The following is a 13,293-nucleotide window of genomic DNA, read 5'->3' as shown; positions in this document are numbered from 1 at the left end:
CAGCATGTGAGATCCAACATGTGATCCTGACACTGCACATTGGCTTTCCACTGTGCTGTAGGAAAAAGCAGAAGAACATATCCGAGTTAGAGTACATTATTTTTCTTATTGATTCTAAAAGAAAAAAATGTTGTGACATTTTGTTTTTTCTTTATTCTTCATGTTGACACTGAACTCGCTAGCTTCTAGACCCGACCATCTGAAGAAACAGTCTTGAGTCCTGGCTGTGGTTTTTACATCTTCTGTAGCTCTGCATCTACATTCTGTTACGTACCATTAACAGACACGCTGCGGTTACATGTCCGGCAGTTCGATTCTGAGGCCGATTGATTTTTGACCTGCAACCACCCTGTGTAAATTTTACATATATATATTTTCATATATTTAATATCACAGTGTAAAGAGAGAACAGTCAGATACAGAGGATGTGAGGCAGATTCTAAAAATACTCTTGTGTCCGTCATGTCTGTTCGAGATCCTGTAATCCTCAGTATGTTGAGTTGTTCCACACAACATTCAGCTGTTGACCTCATTGTGTCAATTACAAGGCAATGAACAACCAGGAGGGGGAAGAAAACAACCTGGTGCTGCACCTCAGGGTTTCCAGGCCTCCTCCAGGTCTGAGGTCAGGTGAACGGACAAATGGCCGGTCTCAGCGGCACCGTTGGTTTTTAAATTGAGGTCAACCTCTGGATACAAGCGGTGAATTGTGCTTGTAATGTGCGGACGCTACCAGGGGCATGAAGGGGAACCAGCCTGAGCCAAACGGGGGCAGGATGAGAACCTCACTTTTCTGCCACCGATTATTGTGTGTGCTCTGCAGAGGTGAGGGAACACGAGGAAGCCGACAGAAGACAAAAACGACGCTCCAGGGAAATCAGTGCTGGTGAAACGTATGTCCGTACTTCATGTCGGTCTGCGAGGAATGTGACTGCAAATGTTTTCATTAACACGGTCAAGTGAGTTTCTGGCGTCTCATTTCAAACAAAACCAAGCGCAGCATTTACCATCCTCCTCAGTAAAACTGACTTATACTGAATTCCGTGTGAAATTCATCAGTATTCCTGAACCTGCTTTGAATAGAAAAAAACATTGTACTCCTGACATCAGCGTATTTTCAGTAGCTTTCTGTAATGGAGTTTTGTTCCCCCATCATTTACAAACAGTTTAGTTAGGACAACTTGTGAGAGAAGGAAGGATGTGTAAGAAGTGCACACAAACACACAAAAACAAAGTTTGGTCTCTGGGCAACAGAAGAAGACCGACTATACTCCGCTGAACATCAGTCGATAACTGGAGTCCAGACAGGTTAATCATGTTGTGCAAAATCTGTGCAGCTACATCAAACAGCACTTTATGAGAATGTGATGAATTTTACTAGTTTCCTTTTTTGTTGTTGCAGGATTTAAACAAGCTACAAGATGTCACACAGGCCGGTTCTCATTCAACATCTGTCATCGACAGTAAATGCTGTTCTCAAAAGGGAACATTTTATGTGACAAACGGAAAGTCTTTTCATTAGGTTCTCTTTTTATGTTTGGTTTCTCTACGTGTTTAATTTTAGCTCGTTATCAGACACTCAGAACTGTGAAGAGATGGAAACTAAATGCATTCATTCAAGTACTGTGTAAGTCAAAGTTCCAGGTACTTGCACTTTACTTATTTACATTTTCTGCTAGTTTAACGTTCTACTGCACTTCAGTCAAAAGGTTGAAATTGTTTCGTTTTTTTACTCAACTACATTTATCGTTAATCTGCCAGTTTGTTTGTCAGCCGGATTACGCAAGATCTCTTGAACCTATTTACATATTTTTGGAAGGGTGGGCAATGACCCAAGGGTGAACAGATTCAAATTCACAGCACATCCGGATAAACAGGCGGACGCAGGTTGTTTTTTTCCCCCCCACTTTCTTTAAACTTTGACGAGATAGGACGTTAGCCTTGGTGGAGGCATGCCCTCCCTGAGCAACCGTCTAGTTACAAAATATAATGAACTAATTAATAGTTATTCATTATTATGGTGAAAATAAAACTTTTCATTCAACAAGAATATACAAAGTAACAAAAAACAAAAAAAACAAAGCGAGTTATTTCGCTTTTGGAGTTTGAAGTATATTTTGATGCTGAGAACTTTTTATTCATCTAGTTCTAGTGTAATGCTGCACTTCTACTAGATCTAAGTACTTCTTCCACCACTGCATCCAACTCAACATTAACAGTTACGTACAACAAAACTGGAGCGGCCGGGTGTCTCGGTTATCTCCGTCTGATCTTGACAACAATCTGCCAGTGTTGGGGTGCAATGAGGCTCTCTGTGTGTGTTAAAAACCTCCTCTGGTATTAGAAGAAGTCTGTTTTCATCAGAGATGTATTCCTTGTTCGCTGAAAGATGACGTCCTTTCCCAGAAGTCAAATGTGTTCACTTTCGGAATATCTTAAAAAAAAACTCACGAATTGGAACCACTTTTTCTCCTCCTGACTAAAAGGAAGTAGAATAGGTTCTCTCTCCCTCTGTGCGATGTCGGGCCCCTAATGATAGTAGCAGAAGTTGCTCTGCATACTTTCACTGGTAGAGTCATTAACACACACACACACACACACACACACACACACACACACTGTGCCTAACCTCTGCCTCCTCTCTGTCCTGGTCTGTTCATTAGGTTCAGTGTCTGTCTCCGCTGCAGGAGTCTCCTCTGTCTGCCACCAGAGAACTAAAATGCTGTGCTGCAGGCTCCTCCGCTCCACGGCTAGAAGGATAGGTTCACATGTTCTTTTCCTCCAAATCTCCCTTAAATCAATACTTACACTCCCATGGTCAAACCACTAACTCTCACAATGTACATGCAGGCCTGCGAGAATCTAGGACAGGAAGTAATCATTTCTTCTTTGTCAATCAATCTGGAAGTTATCTTCTTGATTTACTCAATTGTTTTTCTATATAAGATGCCATAAACATTATGGAAGGTATCCATTATTAGTTCCTAAATCCAACTGAATATCTTGTTTAAAAAAAAAAAAAAAGTCCAAATCTTTCTCAGATATTTAATTTACATTGATGTGAAACAAAGAAAAGCTTAAAATCCTCGTAGGTTTTCTCCTTCCTGTATAAATGAAACCATAAAATAGCTGCTTATTAATTTCCTCTTGAGTAACTCAATTAATCAAGAAATGGTCCAATTCAGCTCTAAAGAAAACATGTCAGCTTTTACCTTAAAGTTATAAAAAATACTACATTTTCACTTGACAAAAGTCATTTCTGTGTCTTCTTATAATCCCTTTTTTAAGCATAGTCGAACCTGTATCTTCTTCTACAGTACAAGGGTTCAGTCCGGATCACAGAAGCACTTACGGTGTAGAACAGTGCCAACGTCTGGATGTAATTTCAACACGTTATTAGGTAGGGCCACGTTACTCACAGTCTCAAGCCAATAAAGTCAAACCAGTAGTGTCTACGTCTCAATGGAGGCAATGGAGATTAAAGGTGGGGACATGTTTGTGTCTAGGATAAAGGTGCTTATTTACAGTAGGAGTCCATAAACCACAGGGGAAGTGTGCGGCACAAACAGGCTGAGAGTGGACACACTGTTCTTCAACAGCTGGTGATTCAAATATTTCAGCCTGAGCACATGTTGACCTGCCTAAAGCTACAAAATCTACCAGGTAAGTCTCCAAAAACATGAAATATTTGTTCAACTGAACCAGAGGATGTATAACAACCAGTCTTAGGTCTTGGGTAGAGGTAAAAACACTAACTTTAAAGACTATCACAAAACTGAGACGGGACGCTGACAGCAGACCTAATACACACATGCTGAGCTCTCAGAAGACATTCTGCTCCAACCCCAAACATTAACATTTGAACATTGTGACCCCTGTGAAGGACAGTTGTATTAGAATCTATTGTGTTTAGCTAAGTGCACCTAATAAATTGGCAAGTGAGTGTAAATCTCCTCAAATAGAAATCCCATTTCGAAGTATGTTGGGGGTTAAATTAATTTGGTCGTAATTCATCTGTTGAAACCCAAAGAGGCCTGATGAACCAAGGCTAGAAAACACAAAGGCTGTGGATATTTATGAAGTCCATGCGTCACGCTTCCATTTAACCCTCGTGACCCCACTAATGACACACTTATGGCAGAGAAATGTTATTTGTGCAAAAACCTCTGCAGCACTTCTTATCAATCATAGTAGTGATGATTAGGTCGCAGGGAAAAGTGAGGGAGAGTGAAAAGCTGCAAGATGCAGCCCATTACCGTCGCCACGAGCAAACCTATTTCCGCCTACACGTTCGCAGAGATACGTTAACCTGGATACAAGCAGAGGGAGAGGACATGTGTTTTTGTGCTGACAGCACATGTAAAGGTTACGGCACCTCCTCTTCATGTTTGCTGGCCGGCTCCAGCTCAGTAAAGCATGAAGACATGCAGAATTAAGGGCTAGATCAGAAACATGTGCTGCTGCCCCGAAAGACAGATGATATGTGCTCAACAAGGTCGTCCATTTTCCTCCCGGCCCGGTGTTTGGAGACCTCCGGAGACCCCGGTCCTAAAGGTCTGGAGGAGTTCACTCTGCCCCCAAAACGAGCTATAAACCTAAATCTACCTAAAGAAGATAATACTTGAATCGAATCACATCTCAGTTTCGTGTCTGCTAAATAAACGAGTGCTGGCTCAGAAAATTCCTTGTACCTTTTTAAAAGTGTATGAGGTGAAAGCTGATCTGTTGAACAGGTTTCCAAAAACTCTTCATCCCCCATTGCTCAACATATAACTGATGTTGTTGCTGCTCCTTCCAGACCTCTCTTCTGATTTTTTGTTTTTTTGTAACGTTTCTGGTTGGTGATGTTTGAACTCAAGAATGACATCAACTTGGTTCAAGGCTGCGGTCGGCAACATGTCGAGAAGGCAGCAGAGCCAAATGAATCCAAACGCTGAGCGCAAGACAACAGGCAGCGGATCAGTGATGGTTGGCAGGTTTATGAATGGTTGATAATGATTAACGGGGGGGCCGGTGTGCAGGCAGGTGAGGCCCAGGTGACTGAGGACCCCTTCTGGACAGGTAGGGAATGACCGGTTCAATCAGAGGTCAAATCACAGACATGGATTGAGAAAAATGTCCTGTGTAATTTCCCAGATCCCGCTCAATGTTTTTTTACTTAATTTACAAGGACTCCAAATAGAGAAAAACATCACATCATCACAGTGAAGAAGCTGGAACCAGAGTAAGTTTGGTGTTTTTCTTTGTTGTATAATTGAAACCATTAGATAGCTGCTTATTATTTTTCTGTTGGGTAACTAATGAATCTAGTTTTCAATCAATTCAGCTCTTGAAAAGCTCCTTTAAGTTATGTAAATATTACGTTTTCATGTGACAGCAGTACATTTTTGACATGAATAGTTTATCTACAGCGGCTAAAATTCACAAGGAAAGAAACTGAAATTGAAAAAAAGGAAAGAATTGCAGACTTCATCCATCCAGATGATGGAGGATATTTATGCGAAGATAATCACTCATCCATGCTTTCTGTCCCGAGATCGCTACAGAACAGGAAACTCGACAGCTGGCAGAAACTCACGTACGTGGTTACAAGTTGTTTTAAAATCTGACTTCATTCAGCTGCAGCTGAACAGGAGAAGAGAGCGAGAGCTGTGTTGCACAAGAACCTATTCCCCAATCAGATGACTCACTCGGGCAGAAAGTTCTATTGAGATCCAGGCAAAAAAAAAAAAAAAGACAGGAGAATGAAGCCTGTGAGAAAAATAGAGAAAAATATTATAAACCTCATTCACAGAAATCCAGTCTTTTCAGCTCAGTGTCTCTTTGTCTGACTCACCTCCTGTTCTAATTCACATCTCTGATGTACAGTATGTAAAGGCATAATAAGCAGTGAGTCATTATGAATGAAGAGAAACAACAGACCTTCTCTCCTCGCTCTGCGCTGCTTCTCTGCAAAGGACACCAACGAATGTTCCAGTGTGAATAAGATTCAACTTTAGTCTCGTTTGTTTACAGAAAAAAAATAATGGAATTAGCTGAAGCTGAAAACATGGCAAAATGAGTGAATTACACGTGTGTGGTCCTGGAAACATTAGTTCAGATAAGAGAATTATATCAATTATTCATCTTGTTTGCCTACAGCATCATACTGTTTGTACATATATTATGCAAAATTATATTATTTCACTACTTAAAACAGTTCAGTAGGTGTTCAACACATCCGATCAGCTACTTGTCAAGTTCTAATATCACCTGAGTGAGAGAGGATGAGAACGAGTCAGGGGTCACAGAGCTGATCATGATGGCGCGACAGAACAATGCTGATTCTCAGGTCAGGATTCTATCGCTGCGTAGAGAGGAAAACTGTTGCACGTTGTAACAGTTTGTTCACGTTCTAGCCAAGAACAACAGAGGACGCAGCCAGTCTCGGCCTGAGCTGTGTGGGCATATACACCCGGACTTATCCTGTGAACTTTAACTGGAATTAAATATCAGTTCATATGTATGTTGGACAGTTCAGGTGTCAAAGTCTTCTTGAAAGTGGAAGCAACAAATCATCAAGCAAAAATGTGTTGTAGGGTGAAAGATTTCAGTACCAAAAAACGATCACATTAACATTGAATCATAATTTTAAGGTGATTCCTTGTTGGATTGGTAAATGAACGAACGTACCGTTTTTTGATATGAATTTTTTAATCGATCTGTTGTTGGACCACCAACCTCAGTGGTTCAAACACCTTGAGTTGAGAAACACATGACATCACTGTCTGGGAGCTCCTTCAGTTCCTGCATCAAACTCACTACTTATCAAATGAGTCACAGTCACGGTGGAAAGCTGATATTCCCCGCTGGACAGCCATTATTATTCCCTCTCACAACACCAACAAGAACTCGGTCTTGGGTGCTGGAATTTCCCAGAAGTAGCTTGAGGTCTTTTCAGACCTGGTAACGGTTACCTCCGGTGCTCGGCTTTCATCTGGGACTCAGGACATATTTCACTCTGATTGAACAGATACTTTCTGCTTGTAATTACAGTTGAAAACCTGCTTTTGATTAGGGGTCTTTTGGAAAACTGTCAGCCATGGTACTGGCATGCAGATCTACGTGGGCATACATGAAAGTGTTACACGCTGACAAAGTGCTAATCTCCAACGTAAAACATCAGGCTGCAGAGACAAAGTCTATTGTCGTGTCCTTTTTTGGATTAACATCTGTAAGCAATCTGAGCAACAGTCTTGGCTACTGGATGGAGACAGTGTTTTTTTTAATAATTCAGACAAACAGAAGATGATCTGTGCGGAGACAGTTTATCATTTTAAATATTCCATGTTTGTGGAGAACAGGAAGAAAAAGCAACGTGAGAAAAACTGAGTTTGCAAGATGTTCTTCAAGGAGACAAAATCTATAATCTCATATTTGATATTGTGTGTTTGTGTGTGTCAGTGAGACAATCATTTACAAACATAAGTCACAGTATTGTATCTTCAGAAGTTCACAAAGGGTCTGACTGGATCAGAGTTTGTCAGATGGTTATGAAGTCAAATACCGCCTGTGTGCCAAAAAGATGAAGTCATCATTCCAGTTGTCCATTTACTTTGCAATAACTCGTCTTCTGAAATAACAATTTCTAGCAGCTGATTCATCACAAAAATTAACTTACTGTTTCAGTCTGATGAAAATCGGCCCCCAACTCATGTTTAGATAATTGTCAGTGTCTAATGAAGATTGAACCTTGTCTCATATGCGGCTGTAGTAGAAATTAATCCATCCATGTCTCTTTGCTTATGATATTATTTCGGTCCATAATTCATTCAGTGTAAAAGCTAAAACTAGAAAAACTTTCCTTTGCAGCCACTTATACTCTGCAAGCAGGAAACCGGGATGCTGGGAAAGCAATCAGATGTGAACGCTCCAACACACACACGTGCGCACATACACACACACACACATACACACACACACACACACACACACACACAAAGATAATATGTATGAACAAACAATACCTCAAATATTTATTACCAAAGGATGACTAGATTCAGGTCAAACGTTTGATCTCCTTGTGCTTTCAGAAATAACCTCATTGAATTATTTTTGAATAACTTCTCTTGCTTTATTTCTCCTCTTGTCTCTCTTCTGTCCGTGGGTTGTGTTTAACCGTAAAGCACAAACACTGTAAGTGAATTCACAGATTGTTTTAACCGTACAACTGATTCACTTCCATGACTTGTCAAGGTCAAAAAAACAGTTTCCTTCGAGGACACAAATGACACTGCTGCTCTCTAGTGGTGGCGTCCTTCTGATCTCCACACACACACATAAATGATATGAACTATTGATCACACATTAGTCAAACAGAAAATAATTATTGTGTTTCTACTGTCAGGTTCAAATTTTTGTAATAATTGACTTGTCTTCGAGGCTAGTGGCTGTAAGTGAACGGACAAAGAAACAATTCAGGAGTTGACCTCTTTTAAAGGTCACAGAGAAAGTGACGTAAGTCATTTTCATTCATTTTGATTCAAACACTTATTATAGCTATTATAATTAGCATGTTAAACGTTCAATCTCCGGCATTTTTTTTTGCACCAAGTTAATTCAAAGTGATTTTACTTTTTATTTTGGTGAAACTGGTTTAGTTGGATTTAGTATGAAATGCCCTAATAAGACACAGGGTAACACGATGTTGACAATATTGCACAAGGTATAAACAGGTAGTGACACATTTAAATCTCAGTAAATTTTAATATCAACCAATTTGATTTTTCATTACTTTTTTCAGCAACAGGGAGTTTTTCCGGTCTGGTTATTAGCAAGTAATTCAGAATGGGAACGTTAGTCTCTTTCATTTTTTGCCATTAGGTGTCACTATTTGGCAGTGAATTTTCCACTGACACCTCTCACACCATCACAGCATCACCTACTAAATGATTTATGAGCGTTCATGTGAAATCCGTCAGTCAAGCAAAATAAAAAATAAAAAATTCACCCCCAACATGGAGCTTTAGTGAAAACAAAAGGTTACGGCGAGTGAATGCACTGAGCCATGCAGCGGTTCTGTTTAAGAGAGCAGATTCACCTGAAAGCACAATGGCTTGTAAAGGTTAGCACGGATGACTGTAAAGGTCAAAACGGCAACTATGAGGTGAAATGTTATGAAGAGAAGACAATTTAAAAAATATATCCTTTATACATTCAACAACATGTTTTTAGCTTTCTTTTTTAAAATGGCCTTGATGATCAGTCTGTGCAGTTCTAAGAAACGACTGGATACTGTCACAAACCGAGTACTAACACATTTCTCCTGTATGTGCTCGTTCGCATGAGGAGACATGTGGTTGTGTGTTCCTCTGCATGTGTATGTGTGTGTGTGTGTGTGTGTGTAGTGTGTGTTTCTCCCTTGCCACCCAGTCCTGAGTAATGGATGTAATTAACTGGTCACTATAGCATAGTGCCTTTGCATACCATAAGTGATAATCATGCTTGAGAAAAACACTGGGTAATGGGCCATTCTCCTCCCTGCAGGGACGCTAAATGTCTCATCTTGCTTTTCCTAATCACCCAATTAAAACTCATGTGGCAGATTTGTTTGTCCTTATTGTCTTCTGCTTTAGCTTGAATGTATGACATCCGCTCAGCAGTTATTTACAGCACAGAGACCAGAACAGGGAGATGGATCAGGACAATGTGTTTAAACCACATGCCAACATGTGTAGGGGGAAGATGTTTCTACCTTGGAGCTGATAAAGGACTCAAGCTGAAAGGGTTGAAGTAACCATATTTGGAGAAGCGGGGGCAATCACACGGTATCCATGCTCCAATGCATATGTTTTTTTAATATCCTATTTGAGTCTAAACGGGACCATCATTTTATAAAGGAACATCATGCTGTGTTGAAGAAGACTTGAAACTTTGAGATTGAGACCTCATGAAAATGTTTAATGACATTAATAATCAAACAGATATGCGCCAGAGAATTGGTTTAATTCCTGGAGAAATAGAGGTGAAACTTTGCTACTGTTTGTTTTGTGTAATCAAGAAAAAGAGAGCCCCACAGTATGACCAGGTTCAGATGAATGCTTAAACCAGGCTCCCAGAATCAGTTTGACGTTTACACAGATCAGACACAACACTAAAACCTAATGTTGTGTCTGATCTGTGTAAATCCTCCAGGCATTTTTCATTTGTTTGTACAAGCTCATCAAATTCAGTCAACCATAATTTTTTTTTTTAATAAACTGCGCGCAACTGTGACAGTAAAATATGAGCAAGAACAGCGTCTGCCGTCCCCAGAGTATAAATATAACTGTAAACAATGCATAATTAATAAACCTATTAAATCATTGATGCAGCATTTGCTTTTGTTTGTCTCTGTACAAACATCTGCCTTGCTCTCGTCAGGCTGCCTCTGACATCCACCGAACGCCATATGATCAAAAAGATAAACTGGTGCAATGGGGATCAGCTTCAGTGAGAGTTCAGAGGAAGAGAATGAACATGGTGGAGGGGGAGCTTCTACGGAGGAGATGAAACGAGGAGAGAATGGAGGTCAGAGGGGTGAGAGTGAGTGAGAATTAGAGGCGTCGGTTGGTTGAGGCCGGTGGCCCTGCTGCATGCAGGTCGGACTTGTGGCTGCAGGGCACTCAATCAGTCCCTATAGTGGCTGGCTGAACAGATTTGAAAGTAATCTCCAAGATAATAAACTCCTGCTCCATCCAGAGGTGGATCAATGCAGGGCTGGACAGAAGAGAGACATTTTCCTTCTTCATCTGCGCGAGATGGAGCCACTTGCGACTTAACCCCGTCCATTATCGAGACTAAAGGAGGGCAAGTACAGTCACAGGGCTTCAATCTCTGTCTCTGTGATTTCCCTGCCAGTCGCCACTTCATCCTCTCCTTCTGCTCCACGCCGCCTCTCCCACTCGCACGACGAAGACAGATGGGAAGAGTGTAAGTGAGGGTCGCCCACTCCCTTCGGAGAGTTCATTATCTTACACACTGAAGGTGGACGAGATGTGGAGACGTGTTCACCGGGGATCCCATCCACATAGGGGGAATGTCCCCATGGCTCTAAAGAGGGGCAGGAGGGATGCTGGTCCAAAGAAATGCAGGTCGAGAGGTTCAGACACAAAGGACAACACAGCATTCATAGCAGGCAGACACCTCCACAATGCCAGAGGGGACAGAGAAGTGTACTTTATTGTACCAGCAACTGTTCCAATGTTATGGAAATGCACGTTTTAAAAAGGTGAATTGTGGGCTTTGTGTCACCATCGGTGGAGCTTTGTTGTCCTCGCTGACACACACTTAAACTAAGCAGGAGCAAAGTTGATCTCTCCCTGTGTGTGCGTTGAGTGTTACAGCGTGCGTATCCGCAAGGAATTGTGTGCCGTGAATGTGTACAGACCCGCTGTTTGTCCCCTATCGGTATGCTGCCAATTGTCAGGCTGGGAGCTGCTCTTTCAAACGGGCAACAAAAGGCCCTCTCCCCAAATGTTCCCTCTCTGCAGATACACTGAGTTCCTCTTGAATGAAGCGAAGGCAGTGGCGCAAAGACAAAAATGTGAATAAACGGGGGACACAATAAGAGGATTTATCAACTCATGTAAGCAGAGCTATCTCAAGAGGTGTGAAAAAAGAGTGAGCCTCAGGGAGAGGTCACTGTAAGTGGCGAGGGGAAATGTTCCCACAACCACTGTCGCTATTCCTTCCCACCTGGAACGTTATTATGGTCTGGAAACGGAGTTCTGGCTGCGTCCCGTGTGGTCGCTGCGACAGTGTGACCCAGTCCAGATGGCCTCTTCTCTTTCTCCTCTGTGAGAGCTGCACACTGCGGCGACCGTGACAGACGCACAGCACAACGGCCCACAGGGAGGACAGAGAGACCGGCAGACGGACCGGCAGAAAGGACGGTCCAGAGGAGTTTCACACTGGACATTTTAAAATATTTACAGACGGATTAATGAAGAAAAAGACCGGTTGCAACTGGTTTGTTCAGAGACAATGATTCGGTGATTCAGTGTCGACAAACGGGTTCATTTGGTGTTAGAGGTTTGGTTGAACATGTACTGAACATATGTCCCTCCAACAATATATATTTTCGTATTTTTGGAAGAGATCATGATGTGTCAAAGTAATAGTAATAGTAAAGTATTCAAAATTCCTTCCTCTGTGCCGTAGAGGAAGGAATTCCTAATGAAGCACAAAATCAACCTGGCTGGGAAATAACAGCAGATCGTCAGTGAATTGCAGCAACAATGACAAGACAGGAAAAAGGGAGACAATCAAGTAAAAAAACAAAAAAAACAATCAACAATTTACTCCAAACTAATTTAGAAATTATGGGAAATCATGAAAAACGACTACTACTCTTCTTTTGGGTTTTCCTATGATGTGTTCCCGTCTTCATACACAGGACAGATCAACGCCGATAGCTCCCTCATCGACTGGAGATCTGCCCCCACAGTGCCACCCACATCTTGTCAGGTCTGACATGATCAAACCGACACCGGGCGGTTCATCATTACAGCCTCTGACCGTCTGACTCTGTGCCAGCTGCTCCCCTCGCCACACTCCTCACAGCCCCCCCGGTGCAGCCTCCCCGTCTATCTGACCCCTGAACATCTCAGCCCCCCTGCAGACCGGCCCCTGCCCCGCTCATCCATTATCACTGACAGAGAAGGCACCGCACTTCACTACGCAGCGGGTAACAAGCTCGCCAAAAACATATTGGAACTCCTCCATCCGTCAGACACCTCTGTGCTCGTGCTGTCACCTGCACCAGTCACGACTCACCACACACGTACTTCCTCTTTGAAAATAGAAATTTTACATTTGCTCTGCATTCAGACGGGTCTTATTCACTTATCCAAGTCTTCTCTCAGCAGAAATATCTCTACAATATACTGAGGTTTCATAATTAACACCTTGCACTTAATGTGCAGGTTAGGTTAACCTAATACTGTAATTTCTAAAGTCATATACACTGTAATTATTACACCTATCTGTAATATACACTGTATATGTGTCATTATCTACTTAGAGGGGTTCCACATGGTCTTATCCTTGGCCCCCTTCTTTTTAGTTTATAAATAGATAAGTACAGTGATTTATAACCACAAAAGAAATGATGTTGTCCACTAGAGTAGAGATGGGTCATGCGAGTTGCCATGTGCTATGTGATAACGATTCATTTGTACAGAACATTTATACAGATGCCAGCAGCAGTGAAGCTGGAGCCAATCCCACCCTGGACAGGTTGACAAACGTATTTCAGGGCCAACATTCAGAGAC

Source organism: Scophthalmus maximus, chromosome 4 (genome assembly GCF_022379125.1).
Source record: "Scophthalmus maximus strain ysfricsl-2021 chromosome 4, ASM2237912v1, whole genome shotgun sequence".
Classification (NCBI taxonomy): domain Eukaryota; kingdom Metazoa; phylum Chordata; class Actinopteri; order Pleuronectiformes; family Scophthalmidae; genus Scophthalmus; species Scophthalmus maximus.
This window is presented reverse-complemented; position numbering follows the sequence as displayed.